At 43.6% G+C, this 19,209-nt stretch overlaps 1 pseudogene; it reads right to left on the reverse strand.

Moving 5' to 3' along the window:
• Positions 1–1,835: 1,835 nt before the first annotated feature.
• The window catches only part of LOC102920708 (charged multivesicular body protein 1B2-like), a 40,038-nt pseudogene continuing 22,664 nt past the window's right edge, over positions 1,836–19,209 (reverse strand).

The following is a 19,209-nucleotide window of genomic DNA, read 5'->3' on the forward strand; positions in this document are numbered from 1 at the left end:
TGGCCGGGCTGGCGGCAACAGCCAGCCTCACACTTCACTGTCATTGTCAGCAGATCTGATAAGAAAACTGGAAAGAATTAGTTTTTAAAAGGGGCCTTTCCTTCTGTTAAAAATGGGAAATACGATGCAGGGAGTTAAGTCTCTGTATAGTTCCACAAATGGTTTGAAAATGAACAATTAATTGAAGAGATAATCAACTTAGCTAGGATTAACAATGCCAATTATAATCATTATTTTAGTAATTCATGTTTTATCCCTAAAAGCTGTTTGATATTGGTGTCAAATACAAAAAATTGACTGATAAAATCCTTAGATTAATGAAACTAAAAAAATATTCAGAGACAGAAGAGTTTGAGCAGAAGTTAGCACACCATTGCATTGCGAAATCGAAGAGGAGTGGCCAAGGTTATTAGAAAGCCAACCTTAATTTATCCAGTTACAATCAAGAATGACTGCCAAATAGGGATCCCCCAAGGCTATTCAGAAGTTAACTGGGATCCTATAGAATGTTAGATGAAGATATTTAAGGAAGCAATACTTTCATATGGTATGTACCTTTTGTGAAGTAGGTGTTAAATTCATGGTCCACGCAGAACAGAATTATTCCACAAGATTGGGAAGATTTAGATACAGGAGTACTCGGAGCTGGTCCTCAGCTACAATGGAATACCTGGTAGAGATGAAACTAGGGCCATCAAACAACAAGGTAGGGCTAGAGGTTGAGAGTTCCCAAGATCAAATCCTTGGTGAGGACCATTACGCTGATGTGGAATGACAGGTTACATCTGATCACGATTTTTATTTTCTTTCCTTCTGTATATCTTACTTTTAATGCCTCTGATGTCTGCCTGGCTTCTTGCCCCCAGTCATGTTCCTCAAATCCCCTTTCTCATTCTTTGAGAACCTAGATTTCTCCTATTTATTCTCTGTGCTTACCAGCCCTTTATATCATTTCTCTGCCCAGCTATTGGACATTCAGCTCTTTATTAGACCAATCAGGTGCCTTGGGCAGACAAGGTGAAATAAATCCAAACATAATTAATCACATATCCTTACATTGTTAAACAAATGCAGCACAAAAATAATGTCACACACCTTTACACAGTTAAAGTAATATTCCACAGCATAAACAAATCTAACATCTTTGCCTAGTTAAATATTCCACAGCATTCAGCTTTCCAGAATTCCTGAGCTGCCCATGCTTGGGTGGACTTTTTGATGCTGTTGTGTCTGTTCTGCAGCTGAAACAGGCCCTTCTCCATATTCCTGTAAGTGGCCCCAAGAAAACTCACTGGCTCACCAATTCGGACTTTATCAGTATGCATGCTTGGAGCTGTTCTCATCTCCCTTTCTATGGTGAATATATATATATATTTATATATTTTATGCATATATATATATATAATAAATAAAGCTCCCCAGGAAATGTTTGTCACACAACATGTGCCCAAGCCTTTAGTTTTTACTTCAAACTTGTTCATAAGTTATTAGTATACTCAAGATGGCCGCAGCTGCCAGGACCCATCAGGCCCCTCCCAAGAGCCTGAGAGACCAACTGAGGCTTTGCAGGAAGACACAGTGGGGAAGGACAAGCCTGGAGAATGCACCATTCATATCTCTGGAACTGAAAAAAGGCAGGTCTTCTGGGAAGATGTTTTTAAAGAGTGGTTTCACGAAATTGAGAGGAAAAAAAAAAGATGTCGGAACAGAGCGGCACACGTGGTGAGAGGTGAAATGGAGATGCTGCCTGAGTGACGGGTGTGGGAGCATGGTGGCCGAGGCAACAAAGGAGCATGTTGCTGCCAAGGAGGACAGGTCTTCTGCCACCTGGAGGCTCAGGTCACCCGCTGCTTGCAGGCCTGGCCCATGGCATGGAATTGCCACTGCTGCCGCAGCTTTGCAGCTCGCCCTGCTGAGGGGAGGAGAGTGTTGCCCACAGGCTCTAAGTGGTCTGTGCCTGGAGCAGAAGAGGGGCAGCCCAAGGCAGGGTAGTGTGCAGTGGCCTGGAGCTCTCATAGATCCTGCTCCCCAACTTCCCTGCCTAGCCACATGACCACCCTGACAGGATATCCAAGATGAGTCCCAGTGATAGTCCAGTATTTATGTTTCAGAAACCTTAAACCAGATCAATAGTTCATTGTAATGTGTATTTGCATGTAATGCTGTTGGAGATAAATATACTGTGTGACACACAGCAGATTGCAACACCACTTTAATAAATGAATGTGTGATAGTGAGATGGGAAAGATGGCAGAATTCTTGTGGTAGAGATGTGAGTGTGGCTGCCGTGGACAAAGGAGCAGTTCATTGCCAAGTAGGGCTGGTCCTTGATCCACCAGCAGTTTTGGGACACCATGGGACCCACCTAGCCTTGTCACCACTTGCTAGGATGGTGCCACTGCTTAGCCTAAAAGGCCAGGCCCGTGGCATGGAGCCCCTGGGGAAAGGGGAGCACAGAGTTGTGGTGCTGCCCAAAGGCTGCAAATAATGATCATGCCCAGTGGACTGGGAAGGACGGGTGGTGCTGAGGGCAGGGTGGTGGTGTACAGCTGCCTGGAACGTGCACAGGTTCTGCCCCAGGGCATGCTGTGCAACCACACGATTGCCTTGGCTCCGAGCAACAAGATATCCAAGATGAAGAATGGTTCATTTTCTGGATTAAGTCTCCTCAAAAGACTTCTGTGGTCCATGCTGTCTCCAGAGACCATGTTGATGTCCATGATGTGTGCTGCTGTCAGAAGCCATGTGGAAGTCTATGACCCATGCTGCTACCAGCTGCTGGAAGTCCATGATCCATGCAGCAGCCAGCTGCTGTGGGTAAGGAAGCTTCTTTTGCAGTGGTATCAATGACTGCAGACTCATGAGAAAGACACTGAAGGTTTCTGTGCCACCCGCTCCTCCTTGCAAGAAGAAACAGATAGGAAGCAATTAAAGGGGGACCTTTAAAATCGTGATAAAGATGCTCTTCACAGTTAGTTTCTGCTGGGGAATAGGGTGGGATGGAGAAGGACTCAGTTTTAAGGGGCTGCCCACTGGGAGTCTCACCATGCTCTGATAAGTATATGGGCACACAAATTAGACTTGGTGTTTTTGTTTTGTTTCCTTTGGAGGGGAATGCAAGGGTGGGCCTGGAAGAAATGGGAAGTGTGTGTGATCGGGGTGCATTGTATGAAATTCCCAAATAATAAAAATATTAACTTCCTTTTTCTCCCCCCAGATAATATCAGAAAGAATGAACTTGTTCATTATTGTGCTAGATTCATGTCTGGTTGTACCTCAGAAACCCCACTCTAGAGAACCCCAAGAAATACATTGAAGTTGTCAAATCTTTACCTAGTAATTAAATTATAGCAGCATCTGATAAATTATCTTCCAGAAAAACCCTTCCATTGCTTTATTAAATTATGTGATACTCAAAATAATTAAAAATAAAAACAAGTGGCTGAGTCTTGGTCATCCTCCAAAATCCTGTGCTCAAAGCACAAGCAGCTAGCTACCTGCTCTTTGGAAGCCACACACCAAAGGGCTAATGGTATGCCCAACCTTCTCTTCTGCTCCAATTGGCCAGGAAGCCAATATATTGTCATTTACACTGATTACCCATGGCATGAGCCCTCATCCTTGACTCATGGTCTCTATGCATTCTGCTAATCTCAGTACTTGCTGGCTAACTCAGCTCTACCCTATACCTATGTATAGTATACACAGGAAATGTATAATGTATAGTGGTACACAGGAAAGAAATGAATTCTGGCCTTGAAGTGTGTCCAGGATGCTTCCCCAGTGGTTATTACAGGGCAGGAATGGTAGTGCTCGAGATGTGGATCCTTCCAACCTGCAAGGACATAATAAGGACATGGCTGGCTTTACTACCTCCATGTAACACCGCCGTGCTACTTGCCACACAAGTAGGGCATCACTGGGGAGGTGTGCCATCAGTGTGGCCCACATTTCACAGGAAAGGTGCAGCAGAAGGAAAACCTGACCTGTTATCCATGCACAGAACCCTCCTCAGCCTGGCCTGTAGACAGTGTTCTGGCCAAAGTCCTGCTGCTTTCTCCACAATTATCAGGAGAGTCACAGACGACTCGAGAGGAAGGCTTCATTTTGGTTCACGGTTGCAAAGGTATCAATCCACCATAGTGGACTAGTTCAGTCGACATTATAGGTCAGGAAGCACAGAAAGGGTAATACCCATACTCTCTAGATTTCTTTCCTTTTATTCCATTAAACCGATAGCCATTAAGATGGTGTACTCATATTCAGGAAGAGCAAGCTCCCTTATTAATCCTCTTGAAGTGCTCAGACATAGATATGCCTTAATAACGTAAGTTGCCTGTGATCTAGTTGACAATGACCAACCATCACAAGCCCACCCTTATCAATTTGACACCCAACCATTTCCTTGACCAGGGATATTTTGCCCTAACACCTTGTAGAAGGTTTATGTTCAGCTCATATTGTGAGTCCCATGGACTTTTGAAAAACTAAACTCTTAAGACTAAGTTCAAAGTCTCCTTGACTTGACCCAAAGCAGACCTGAGCACTCATGAGGAAAATGAAAGTTATGTGCTTCCAATACACAATTGGTATCAGAAGCATTTGCTTTTCAAAATGGAGGAAGAGGGCATAGAAAACAGGGATGGGGCCAAAGCAAGTTGAAACCCAGCAGGGCAAACAATCCTATAGTGTTCATGCCTGTACTTTAGAGGTATGTGTTCCAACATTTGAGTTCCAACGAGCTCGGGCAGCCTTTCTTCCCTATGGGCATGCCATTAGAGCCTCTCTTGGTGACTCCACTACTTAGCAGCAATGTGGAATGTCCACTGAGAAAAGCAGCCATCTCCCATCCCGGGCTCTCTACTATAGCTTAGGTTTCAGCTCATTCCTCATGCATCACACATGGAAATCTGACCCTACTATACATTGTCTGGCATCCCGAGCTTTCTTTTGGAATCTTGGGTGGAAACCCCCATGACTCCAACTCTATCAGTCTCGAATGTCTGCCTTGAACTTTCCTCCATCTCCTTTAAACTCTGCCTCTCAAAAACAAGGCATGTACTAGAGTGCCATTTATAGTAAAAATTCTGACAAAGAATCTGTCTATATTTTGTATGGTATTCAAGAGTCCTAATTCCTACCTGAAACCCCACAGATACAGCAGTTAACTGCCTAAATTTCAATCAGCATTGAAGAGTTTCCAAGCTCTTGCTGCACCTACCCACTAAATGTCCTTTCCCTCATTGTAGGGATTCTCTAGCCCACATCTCCAGAGTCTTCAGACTTCCTTCTGCAATCTAGTTTCAGAAGCCCAAGAGCCACATGGTCAGATTTAGTTACAGCAACGACTCCACTTCTGATACCAATTTTCTGTGACAGATTCTGGACATAAACAGCTTAGGGGCAGGATTTATTGTGGATTAAAGTTTGAAGGTCCTGCTCATTATGATGGGAAGCAAGTGAAACCACTCAGTTTACAGGATGGGCCAAGGAAGCAGAGAATGGAGAGTAGCCACTCTGGCTTGCTCTGTTTCCTCCTTATTCTACCTGAGTGTCCAGTCCACACAACAGTGACGCTCACATTCAGGGTATGTCTCTTTCCATCACTTAATCCTCAGGAAATGCACTCCCAGGTACTCTCAAAGGGTGTTTCAATCTAAGTGGCTCTAGTCCAATCAAAGTGAAAGTGAAGATTAACCACCATAACCGCTCCTGAGTCCGTTGCCTTAGCATCTGTGACATCTTTGTTCATTTAGACCAGTAAGCCGCTTCATATTGTGTTTAACACCCTGAAATGGTCCCTGAAACCATCTGGTAACAATGGCAGCTGTTGATCCAATTTGGTTTGACTTCGCTACGTTCATCAGCCCATTGCCACCAAGTCAAACCACAAGCTTAAAGGGTCTAATGGGAAAAGGGAACCAGATGCCCAAATGTTAGTCTCAAATACTAATCATTAGATATAGTGGCAGGTTCAACATTTCCTGTGTATTTGGAATTAACCTTCAGCTCCAGGAAAGATCTCCTAAATAACAGGGGGTGCATTAAAAATGGTACCTGTGCTACTCTGAATGAGAAACATCCGCTCGTGTGTGTGTTTGAGCACCTGACGCCCAGCAGGTGCTGCTGATGGGGGAGGTTATGGAACCTTGCAGGAGGAAGTGCCTCACTGAGAGAAAGCTTTGAGTTTATAGCCCCGCCCACTTGAAGTTCGCTCTTTTCTGCTTGCAGCTGAAGATGTGACCATTCAGCTCCCTGCTCTGGCTGCCTGCTGCTCTAAGTTTCTCCCTCACATGTGCTCCCCCCTCCAGGACTGTAAGCAAAATAAACTTCTACAAGGTGCTTTTGGTTGTGGTGTTTTATCACAGCAACAAGTCACTGATCCATCACCCAAGAGTACCTCTTGCTTTGACAACCTTTCCCAGACCTCTGATTCTTACCTAAGAAATCATGCAATATTTACATGTAGATTTCTCTTTAGGCACCACAAGCCTTGCATACACAAACACAAATTTGTCAAAAAGCCTTAATTTCTGTCCTATTGGAGCAGCAAAACCCCACATCAGGCCCGAAGACTCATCTTCATACTTCGCAGCAACCTGTTCATTCGACTCCTCTGTGCTTCTAAGGCTGCACCTTGATCCTCGCTGCACATATCAGTTGCTCTGGGAGCCACACAGCAGTGAATAAAGGCGCCATTGCTGTAAGTGTTCCTAGTGGCTTTCAGTAAAATCTACCCAAGGTTCTGCATAGCAGTGCCTGCCTACTTCCCTCACTAAATTCTCACCACAGCGCATCCTGCTGGGGATTCTGGACCGTTTTGCAATACTCTACACATCTGATGTCTCTTCTAGGACCCTCACATTTCCAAACCTTAAAAATAAGAATGTAAAGTCATCTCTGAGAAGCTCCTGACTACCATATCACTGCCTCCACCTTCCATCATCTGTTTTAGTTATGAAACCAATCAGAAATATGTGATCTTTCCATCTCTTCCCTAGCAGCACAAGATCTTACTCCTGGGGACCTCATCTCTTGAGACCAATGCAGACAGAGGCTTTTTTTCTTTGTTTTCCAGAATGAACTCAGCTGAATTTTGGGAAGCACATAAGCCAACATATCTTACATGGGCAACATATTTAAAATCAATTATGGTATTTGAGTACCCGCCAATCTCCTAGAAATAGAAAGTATATTCATGATGGAGGGAGGTAAATTTCTAGGGACTTCCTCTATAGACAATCTTCTCACAGAACTTCCTACAAGATTGCTATCACATTATCTATTTTTTACATTTTATTTTATGTGCATGGGTGCCTTGCCTGCTTGTATTATCTGTGCACCTTATGTTTGCAGTGCCCATGGGGTCCAGAAGAGAGCATCAGATGTTCTGGAACTGGAGTTTACAGCCTGTTGTGAGCCACCATGTAGATGTCAAGAATCAAACCAAGTCCTTTGTGAGAGCAGCCAGTACCCTGAACTGATGAGCCATCTCTGCAGCCAATGCAATGGTTTTCTTACAGATGGCCCTGCAGTCTGAGCTTGCTCCTACACAGCCCTCTATCCATCCTTTCTGTGCTGGTTTCTAGAGGCTTTCCTTGCCTGCTCTTGGCTTGCTTTTTCTCTTTGCTGTTAAGTCTTAGAAGTTTCATGCTTTTGAATGTCCTTGCAATGTATTTTCCATAGGACCACTTGATGACAGAAGTAGCTTGAGATATCAAATGGAAAGGAGGGGTTTTGAAGATTAAATCACTTCTCCAACTGGTCAGAGATCCTGTGCTTTTGAGTACCTGGCTGTTTATATTACTCTAGAGAGTCACATTTATTTGCATTAGCTAGAGCACTGAGGACAGGCCAAAGAAGCCATTCTACCCACTCTAGCTTGGCGAACCAGGGAGTTTGAGGCTTACAGGAGCACTAATCATTCAAAGACAAATGCATCATCAGAAAGGCTACATGTGGTACATGGCTACTGATGAAATAAGTTATCTTTTTTCCAGTCCAGTTACTAGATGATCAGAACAGTTTTAATCCACACGAAATTGTATATAGTATAGCCCAAGTGCAGATCTCTTTCAGGCTCCATCAAAATACAGTCAAAAGACTCAGCCATTCACACAACACAGAACACATTGCTTCACTAGAGCCTGAGATCACGATTGCACCCAGTGAGAGAGATCTGGTGTCCTACAATCACATTTGCAATGTCCCAGGCACATCCAGACTATGGGGAAGGAGATTGCTCAGTTTTCTAGGAAAACTGAAAGTCTAAATTGTCTTTCAAGACTAACTCTGAGAGAAATTTCTCACAACTTGAGGAAGTTACCAAATCCAGCAAGGTGATGCTGAAGATCCCACAAAAGCATGAACTGTGAGAAGCACCTTCATTTCATCCAAAGGTCATGACTGCTCTTTGCATTTATGGAGAGAGGTGTGGCACACCCAAAATGTACCCTGGCATGGCCATATCTGAATGAAATGTCAGAAGTCATAAAGCCAGCACAGCTTCCTGACAGAGATCCAGAAAAGCTGAGCCACATGATGGCTACCATGCCACCTTTGGTTTTCATTTCCACCTGTTACATACTTGGGGTACTTTTAATATTTGTACAATTTGAGGATGTTGGATTGATGGACAATTCCTTATGAATCATTTATGCCTTCTCCCAGGAATGCTGCTTCTAAGCTTATCCAGGCAAGTCCTGAACATACTATCCCTCCCCCGCCCCATACACACACTTTGAGGGAGATATCCTTATCTACTTGAAGGTCTTCCTTACACCTTGAAGGTCGTGACACATAAAGAAGCCACCAGAGGTCTCTTTATGAGGCTATGAGACATTCTTGAAACATCTGTCCCTGTACTTACACTGGAACAAAAAATTCAAAACAAAGTAAAATTAAAAAGGTCAACAAGATTCAGTGGGCTAGAGGGATTGTCTGCAGTTGAGATTACAAGGCTCTTCCCACTGTACACTCCGACAATTATGTGGCATACAACTCTGCCCCACACAGAGACATATTGATAAGCAAAGTACAGAATGGAAAGATGATAAAAGTATAAGAAGTCAGGACTTCCCTCTCTTACAAGTTAGAGCTACTATAATGTCAAGGAACAACAGAATGCCAAATTCTATAAAGATATAAAATATAAACATTGTATTATGCCAGGATTTGAATAAAAACTGTAGCAGCTTTAGCCTGAGGATTTTCCCTGAGCACTCTCACCACTAAGATTCAGTAATATACTGCCTGAGACATGGCAAAATGCCCAGGGTAACTTGAACATTTTGTTTTGGTCTAGTGTCCTTGAAGCAACCAAAGCTACTAGCCTGAGAACAGGCTGTCATATGCCTCTAGTTTCTCAAAAACTGGGTTATGGGGTTAATGGGTAAGAATGATAACTGTTTATTAGTGATGTCAAAACCTGAGGGAAAATGATTGGAAATGATAACTCTGTTTTGTCATAGTTCATTAATGATGACTAAAAGATGAGCAAAAAAAAAAAAAAAAAGGTAAAACACATGTCCAAGAACAAAAATGATATGATCTATGTTTTGGAACATCATGAATGTATCCCTACTTACTAAATTCTGTATAAATAAAGCCTATGAGAGATATAGGTTGTCAGAGTAGGACAAGCCATTCCTAGATGCACTTCCTTTCTGTCCATCTCTCCCAAAACAAAATTAAGAAATGTCCCGTGTCTGATTCCTCCATCGCCGCTCTTGCATCCACCCATCTTCAGACCCTGCCCTCATCTGGAGCTGGACTCCGACAGTACCTCACATTTTCACAAAATCCCCAGAACACTACTAGGGAGCTGACCAAGGTCTTGAGAAATACAGACTCCCAGATTAGAGAAAGCAGAAGCATATTTAGAAGTTTCCAAAAGAGAAACCAGTTAGATGGAAACCTGTCTTAATTTAGAGAAGGCCACCCTGAAACAGGTCGGGGTGTCCAAGGACTCAAATGTCCCCACAAGACCCAAACCAAAGCCACAGAGTTACATGGAGAGCTTAGATCTTTTCGGAGATTAGAGAACTTTCCAAGAAGGTGAAATATCATGGAGAGCCTAAGAACTCTTCCATGGGCACCACCAAGACTCTAGGCCAAGTATAAAGCATGAACAGGCTGAGGTGCAGCTAGTTCAGAGGCCTGGACCTCTGTCGAGAGTTCATCATCTAAGGACTAGGCTGCCAAACTTGAGCTGCCTAGGAAGTGAGCACAAGAATATTACCATGACAGAATGCTCAAACCCCATGTTCAGATGAACAGCTCTGCAGTCCTCCTCAGCCTAGGACCTGCAGAGGGCTTGAGGAGCAGTCTGCTCCAGGGATGGATTGTTAGGATTTTGTACATGCTCAGCTCGGGGTCTTGTTTGGCACCTTACATCATCAGCAGGCGACTACATCCTGGACCCCACGCTCTCTCCCTCCTATCTCGTCTTTCTAATAAAGCCCATTCTAACTCTGGTAACCATGGCCCGTGATTCTTCTGCCGACCAACCAGCGCTGTTCATCCTTTCATGGATGACTACCCCAGTCAGCTGCTACTGCTCACAGGGATCAAGGCATATAAGTGACAGGAGAGAGGAGTGGAGTTGGGGCAGTGTCTGTACCTCACCTACCTTGGGATTTCTTAAATAGGTGCCACCTGATCTCTGGTCATATTCCAAATCCTAAGTCAGGAAAACTCCCAGAAAAGTTCAGAACATCCTCAGAGGGGAGCAATTTATATGATGGTGGTTGGAGAGAAGAGAAATGAACAGAGGAAGAAATCTGGGCAGGATATCATCTGCAAGGGCACAACCTCAGCCCCCTGCTGCTCTGGACAGGCCCCTCTAGTATACAGTCAGTCAGCAAGGGCACACATGCTGGCAAAGGGCACTCACGACATCGGCAAAAGGCACGCCCTCAGCCCCCTGCTCCTCTGGACAGGCCCCTCTAGTATACAGTCAGTCAGCAAGCGCGGGCACGCCGTCGGCACCCGGCTCCTCTGGACAGGCCCCTCCTGTTGTTAACCACCTCCCAATTATACCATACAGTTAGATAGATCATAAGGGCTCTGGCATAATAACTGATCTCTCTGGAGACTTCATCACAAGTGCACACACATGCATGTGCATGCATGTACAACACACACACACACACACACACACACACACACAGTGTGTTTTATTAATCCATTGGGCATTTTTTTTTTAAACCTATTTACAGTGTTTCAAGATGATATTGGATAACCATCGAACTTTGTGAACATTCACCTCTTGGGCAGCTATTAATCAACTTGACAAGAGTACTATACCTACAATAGGTCAGTCAGAGATTGTATTTGAAGGGATTTTCCTACATCATGTCCATGTGGATCTTCAGATTTAGGGAAATAGACCAGTATTTGGTGCTCCTTACTAATCTGAATCACTATGTCTTCTCTCAGATTGTCTCTAAATGCAGGATTAAAAGCAGGTAACAGTCTGTTCACCATGTGTGGAATGAAGGATTTGTGGTGGGAAAAGCAGTTCCCCAGAGAACTTCAGGACCTAGTCAATGCACATAAAAGCAGTGTAGTGATTTAGATAAGATGTCTCCTATGTGTCAGGCATTCAATACTTAGTCCTCAGTTGATAGGGATGTTTGAGTAGGTTAGGAGGTACAGCCTTGCTGGAAGGTTGAGGCTTCAAAAACTCCCAGATTTCTGCTCTGCCTGCCTTCTCTCATGGATTTTAACCCCTTGAACTATAAGCTAAGATAAACTCTAGACAATTGCTCTATTGTGCTGTTTTATTATAGCCTTAGGAAAGTAAATTATATAAAAGCAGGGCCTTGAACCTCCCATACAAGGATAGAGCAAGCTGAGCACAAAGGATTTATTATGGGTCTCTTGCTTTGGCTTACTAATACTTATCCTAGACACACATTGTAAAGCACTTCCTTGGATGTCTGTTAGGGCTCAACAACCCAGTTTCCATGGATAAGTCAGTGGAAATTGGGAAGAGACATTGACCCACTGAGGAAAGCCTTGTCCTAACAAATACCATAAGTTCTTATGGAAGGGTGAGGGAATATTTGTAACTGCATACAGAGAAGAGGCACATGCTCACTTCAGATAGGCTGTCTGATGAAGAGCCTGAGCTGCCACTGGTATCAAAAGGGCTGACATGGCAGAGATTCCCTTGATACAATGAGTGTGGAAGCTAGGTGACAAGGAACTATGGCCTTCTTAATATTGTCATCATATTCTAGGAACATTTTCCTCATCCAAATCCTTAATTGGGAAGGCAACCCTAATGCTGGCCAAGCCAAAAAGCTTTTGGACCTATAGGAATTGAACAATAGAAACTTGACCAAGGTGTGGCCACTGATGAACCACCTCTTGCTGGTTTACCTATCCTTTGTAACAATCACCTTTCATGGTAGGAAGCATCTGGATGAGGCCCCTAAAATTGCTCTCCTCCCTTCCAAAGCCCCACATCAGGTACTATTTATAAGTTACTCACCAGGGGTAGAGGCTGCTCCTCCGCCTGAGCCGCTAGGATGGCTTTTAAAACTAAAATGAGTTCCACAAACTCAGGCAATTAGAGCTATAGCCCTGGAGGAGAGGTCTTCACTACTGATCAGCTACCTTGGCAAGTATCAAGCTATCGGCCCAGCACAATCATCCTTCAGTCCTTTTCAGCAAGACAAACCTCTTCCAATAAGCACATGCATCATTCATTAGTATCCCTCAGGTTCTGAAAGCTTTTCTGGCTTAGTGATCTAAGATGACCTTATGGTCTCAGAATTCTAAAGACCTCCATGCTAGTTCATCACATTGATGGCAAATGTTTGACCTGTTGAGGCAGTGGCTGGTCCATTTTTAGGCACAAGGCATGACATCAAGCCTGTGGCTTTGTGGAGTGGCAGGACACTGGTATCATTCCCACAAATGCCACTGCCCAGAGCTCTTCCTGCTCTTGGCCTGGGGTCTTCAGATGGGAGTGGTTTTGCCACTCACAACTGGAGTTCAGTGGTTTGTCCACATGGCAACTTAGTAAAATTAAGCCTCAGTCTATGCACAATTGTTTTATTAAAAGAGGGGCTGTCCTAAGCACCCGACACACATGCCTTCCTGTTGCAGAGTATAGGGATTACAGGTACTTGCCACCACATCCACTTTGCTGAATTGGAGACTAACTATGTAGCCCAGGCTGGCCAGTAATGTTCATTAAACTGCTTGCTTTGGTCACCAGAGTACTGTGGCTACAGTTGGTGACTGAATTTCTAACTCTGGTGTCCAAAATCTGAAGGACTTTATTTCCAAGTTAATTTTGGATTGAGTATTTGCAATATATACAAATGTATAGCTCTTTTAGGACAATGTTTCTGTGTGTAGTTCAAGAGGGCCTCTAGATTCTGGCTGTACTCCTTGCTCCTGAGTATTGAGAAGCTCATTTAGAAGCCAGGTGTGCTATCTCACCTGGGCTGTCTTGTCAATTGCTATGAATGACAATAGAAGATGGTTAAACTTTTTCTGTAAGTTTAAGTACAACAACACTTTTTATCACTAGCTGGGCATGGTAGAGCATGAATATAATAGCAGCACTTATGAGGTTGAGGCAAGCAGATCTGAGTTTGAGGTAGCATGCACCAGCAAAGTTGAGTTCCAGCAGGACAGCAACAGATATGTAAACAGATCTTGTCTAAAAACTGAAATAAGAACTTTAAAAATGTAATGCAATTCAGCACTTACACACCGATGGTAAAGTAGAAGGATGATATACTTGATTCAAAGACAATGATGTAGAATTAGAAACACCAAGGCCAGTGACACAGCAGATCTGAACTATAGCAGGGACACTGGTGACAGCATCCTTAGCCTTTCTCTCCCTTCCGCATTCCTGGGGACTGCCCATGTCAAAGGACAGAACTCTGGGAAGTCCAACCCAATACAGGACCCTGTTGAGACCCTTCCAGGTATGCTACAAGCTCCCACATAAGTATGAGCCGTGACAACACAACCAAGAATAGAGTGGGATTGGACCAAGAGTCAATTCTGACCTTTTAGTGATTTTGAAAATATGTCCCTGATGTCTATCCACTGATGGACAGTAACAGGGCATGGGTCCAGCTAGGCCACCTCTATGTGAGCATACATTCCAGAAGAGGTCACTGTGAGGTCAATCAGGAACACCTCAAGGATCAAAACATGAACAAGAAGATGAGTGTTCTTTAGCACTTATGTTCAAGAAAATTCTTGGTCTGATTTTGACCTTGTCACATATGACTTGGTTTAACCTCAGCACAGCTTCTGCATACCTTCCTCAGATCTGAGTCTCTGAAGGGCTATTTAGGGTGACTGTGAAAGTTAGCAACAATGAGATGTATGGAGATGGCTCTTAGGAGATGGCTATTTCATGAAAGACCTGCCCCACAAGTGTGAAAAGGGTTGTCTTGAAGCATATAGGCTTGTTGGTGGATACATAAAAAAGATGATCTATGAGGTACTTCTAGGGAAAAACCTCAATAGGAAGGAGTCATACTGCTGTAGATTTCTCAATATCACTTGTATTATGCTATCCCATAGCTGCACTAGTGTACAATATTAGGTTCTTCCTAAGAAGAAGGAGCTGTCATAGATGCTAGTGAGATGGCTGGACAGCTTCAAGATGTGGACTGGTCATGGAAGAAAAGAAGCATGATTAGAAGGTTGGGACTTTGAGCCCCACACCCAGAACCCCAGAAGAGAGAACAAGGGAATTGTCAGTGGCCAGTGCTGTGATCCTTCATGCCTACATTAGGAAGTTCCTATGATAGGAGTGGATAAGTGGCTCAAAAGTTCAGAGAACACAGTACTCATGTAGAGGACCCAAGTTAGGCTCCTGGTTCCTAGAGCATGTGGCTTATACCCCCTATTACTCAAGCTCTAGGCAGACCACAAGTCTCTGGCCTCTCAGAGTACCTGAGATCAAGTGCCTGTACCTAAACATATACCAATAAGACCTTAAAAAGGTTTGGCAGCATATAAGAAATTATCTTCAAGGCTCATGTGCTTAGAGTGGATACAGAAGTTCCTTCCCACCCACCTTGCCCTAATCTACTCTACCCATGCCCAGTGGTTTCACTTAATTTTTTTTACCCACTTGTTGCACATGCCATTTGAAATCCTGAGTTCTATGAGCATTTCTATCCACTAACAAAAACCAAAGAATAGAGGATAACTCATAGCTAATTGAACATAGAACCAATGAACGTCTGCTGGCAGTGGGCAGCCAAGGTGAGAGATATCAGATGAGACTTTGATCTGTCTGCTGTGGCTGTTTCCTTCTATGGTATCAATACCAAGTGTTATTTGGGGAACACCAAGCTACTATGTGCTGGAGAACTGTTTAGTGTATAAAGAATGAGCCATTCATGTCTACTGTTTGAAGCACTGTAGATTATGAAAACCATCTGACTTGAATGGCAACCTTCAGTTTTGTAGAATATTTTAAAGTGCTGCATTTTTCCTACTGCTTTTGTTCACAAATAAATGTTTTTGATGAAATAAAACTGACCTGCTTGCAGGAGGCTGAGTCAGCAAGCAGTTGACAGGAAGTGGTAAGGAGGAACCACCTGTAGCAAAGGTTTTTTAATTGGGAGCTGAGAGAAAGAAGCTGGCATTTTTAGAAGATGCAAAGGGAGAAGGTTTGCTACTTGTTATTCAGCCTCTGAGAGCAGAATTCCACCTAAACCAATTGAATCCTGAGTTCTTTAGATTTAGATCAAGTTTCCCTTAGCTTTGAAAGATTCAGTACCTAAGGAAACAGAATCCCATCAGGCTGTGGTCCTGGCAGCTGAAATACTGCTGGTACAAGCAGAGCTGCAGTCTCTCACTGGGATAGCCATTGCTCAAGGGGCAGCAACTATAGATAATAGATAGCACTTCAGTGGTTCATTTTAAAATGGACCAACCAGGCCAGTGAACAAGGGAGCAGATACTACCTTCCTACTAATTTTGGGAATTCTAGTGGCCCAAGTGTTGAAGGATCTAATGTGACCAAGAACCTGAATTCCCCCATTTCATCATGTCATAGCGACCTCTCTAGTTGGCTCTGAACAGAGCCTCCTCCAGCACAAACAGTAGTTTCAGTACAAATATGGACTGTGAAAAAAGCCCTTTTAGACTAGATAAGGCTTTCAAATGTTCCCCATAATTGAGTAGCAAGACACCCAGGAAAATATCATGCAAATGCATGCTCCAATTCCTTTTAAACAACTTAAAGAGTTAAAAAACACTTTTTTCAGCCCAAAATGCCTTTTTCCCCCAAACTTTGTTAGCCTTACCTCTCAGCAACTGGAAATAGATGAAAGCTTGCCTGTCAGGAGGCAATTAAAATGCTAATACCACACTTGTCAAGCCACTTTGAGACCTGTTATAAAGCAAGGGAGCATTCCAAACCCTTGGAAATTGCTTTCGGTGTGGAAAAAGCTTAAGGGCAAATAAAGAACCAGGGTTGTGTATGAGATCTAAGAGGGAAACATTGGGCTAATAAGTCTATCACAGACAGGACATCATTGAGAGAGCCAATGGAAGTGTTAAGATGCAGCTTCAAAAAAATTAAGGGGGAATTGTACCCTCAGTTATCAAATGAAGCTTAATGACTGCCTGAGCACTTGGTGCAATGTGTGGAATAGAGGAATGTCACCTGTGATGACACTGTAGCTGCTGACAGAACCAATGTTCCCGATACTGATATTCCATCCTGCAGTTAGGAGAAAGCAAGAGACTAAGGAGGCCCCCAAACTGGTGATGAGGAGTTTGGGACAAAAGTTTTGTCACTATTTGGTAAAAGCTGGAATGAAACAGAGCCTGGAGTCATACTGCTTCTGTTTACTAGTGGCAAATTAATGTATTGCCCCTTTACAAGGTTTCCTGTGTCCTACTAGCTGAGCAGAAAGGCAGCTCAGTTACTATGGCAACCACCCTCGCCCTGTCAATAAAGTGCTGCTGTAGCCAAGAGTGAAGTTTCAGCAATTTTTTTTTTTTTTTTTTGTGGCACTCAGTGGAGCTGCTAGGACTTTGGGTTAAGGGGCAGTCCTCAGCTGGTGACCATCTTCTGCTGAGCTCACTACTCAGTGGGAAGGTGACTGAGGGGGAGTGGCTTTGTCCTGAGTGTTACTGTCCCCTACCAGTGGCATTCAAATTCCCTGGTCAAGAGAATTGGTTACAAAGACTCTAGAGCTGCTGATGAATTAGCCTCTGATCTCAAACTCTTAGTGGAACTATAAGGATCATAACAAAACTGACTGAACTACAAGCCTCAGAAATGAAACAGTTTTGAGTTCACTCTGCAATTTTAACTATAGTGATTTATAATTCATATACTGTCTGGTTGGAAGAAAATGTAAATGGTTCTGTTTGCTAAAGTTTGCAAAGTAGTCCTATAGAGTTTGCTTTTGAATGGAAGTTTGTAAGGAGTGTAAATATGTATAGTAAATATTCATGTTAGCTGTAAATATGTCTAGTAATGTTCATATTAGAATTGTGTGAATTTATTGATAATAATGAACCATGATCTGGTAAAGCTAAGGAAATCTAAGTTTGATGCAGTTTGTTTGATGCATTTACATCAAGGGTTTGTTGATTTAAATGAGAATGTGGCAGCCCAGGGATTGCTGTGGTTGTTTCAACTACTTGCAAGTCATTAGTAGAGACCCAAGTTAGAGATAAGAGAAGCTCTGTACTCCCCACTGCCAGAGGCTGGTAGACAGAGATGGGCAACATTCTTGCTAGCTGCCAACCTAAGGCAGAATATGCATAACTGAAAGTGTATCTCGATGACTGATAAGGCTTGACTAACTGAAGATTACTTAAGGCAGACAGAGTCTGAGGGATTTGAAGGGCCCTTTAAAGTATTAAGGGGGAGCTGTGGAGACCCACATAGGTTTTCTAATGAGATCTAAGCTTGCTTTACCCAGTAGGGCTGCATAAGCGGATGACATGATCACCTGCTTGGTTTCTAGGTGTTTGGAAGGGTCTGCACTTGGCTGTGCAGTATGCTTTGATCTAGCAAGGAGAAGGTGTTTTGCTCTGCCACTTGGCATTGTTATAAAAAGCTCTTTTGAAGAGACAGAGGGGCTGGTAGATTGTGATCCAGGTCCTCCCGAAGCTATCTATGCTTCTGTCTCATCTCTGCTATCTTTCTATCTACAAATTCCTTATTCCTCTCCTCCTCATAGGAACCCTGCAAAAGGTGGGAGATGGCCTCCCAAAATTTCTATGCATTAAATTTTCAGTTTCTGTGGAAGATGGTTGGTAGACAAAAGACAGAGGGGCAGCCTGAATAGCACTGACAGGCTCTGCTTCAGTGAATGGAGAGGAAATAATGGCAGGATTCTTCATATGTCCCATATGGAACCTCTGCCTCAATTATCATCTATCAGACAGTCTATATACCTCCATCTTCTTGGAGGACTTACACGCAAGCTTACAGGCACTCATAAACACACGAGATTGGGAACCAGGATCTCACCATGGTAGCTAAACACTCCCATTATTACCAAGTACTATTTCTATAACATGAGCTCTGTCACAATAAGAGTCTGATGACCTGCCCTTCAGAGTCACTAAGGAGCAAATAGCTAGTGGCAAGGAAAGAAGTTTGGTCCAAGAAAGGGTGGGCAGTGGCCAAAATCCTTCTTCACAACATCACTGCAGACTGAACAGAACTTCATGCTTCAGGGTGAGAAAGGCTCCCAGTGGGTGGGCAGATCTTTTAGAGACCAAGGAGGCCATAGTCTTGGTATCTGCAATTCTTGTCCCCTAATTCTCACACTGTCTCCTCCGATCCTTAGCTTTGGAGCTGAGGACCTAGGACCAAGCAGTGACCTTGCACAGTGGCCTCATCTGGAGTGTGACCCATTCCGGCTCTGCTTCTGCATTGCTGGTGTGTACTTGTGACTCCTGGCTGTACAGTGAAAACCCTGACAGGAGGTTCTGTCAAATGTCTGAGCTTCTTATTCAGCGGTCAGCTCTTCAGCAGGGGAGCTCTCCCCATGCCCAGAGCCACCTCAACATCCATAGGCATTGGGCAGAACTTTTAAGAACAAGCACACTTCGGGATTGTAGGGATTTTGGCTACTTAGCTTCCCCCTCCCTGGGCTATAAGTGCATTTTCTAGTACAATCCTTAGTAAAAGGAGCCATCTAAAGGGAAGCCTGTTCTAGGCTCCTAACACACAAACCTACT

This window comes from Peromyscus maniculatus, chromosome 21, assembly GCF_049852395.1.
Source record: "Peromyscus maniculatus bairdii isolate BWxNUB_F1_BW_parent chromosome 21, HU_Pman_BW_mat_3.1, whole genome shotgun sequence".
Lineage (NCBI taxonomy): Eukaryota > Metazoa > Chordata > Mammalia > Rodentia > Cricetidae > Peromyscus > Peromyscus maniculatus.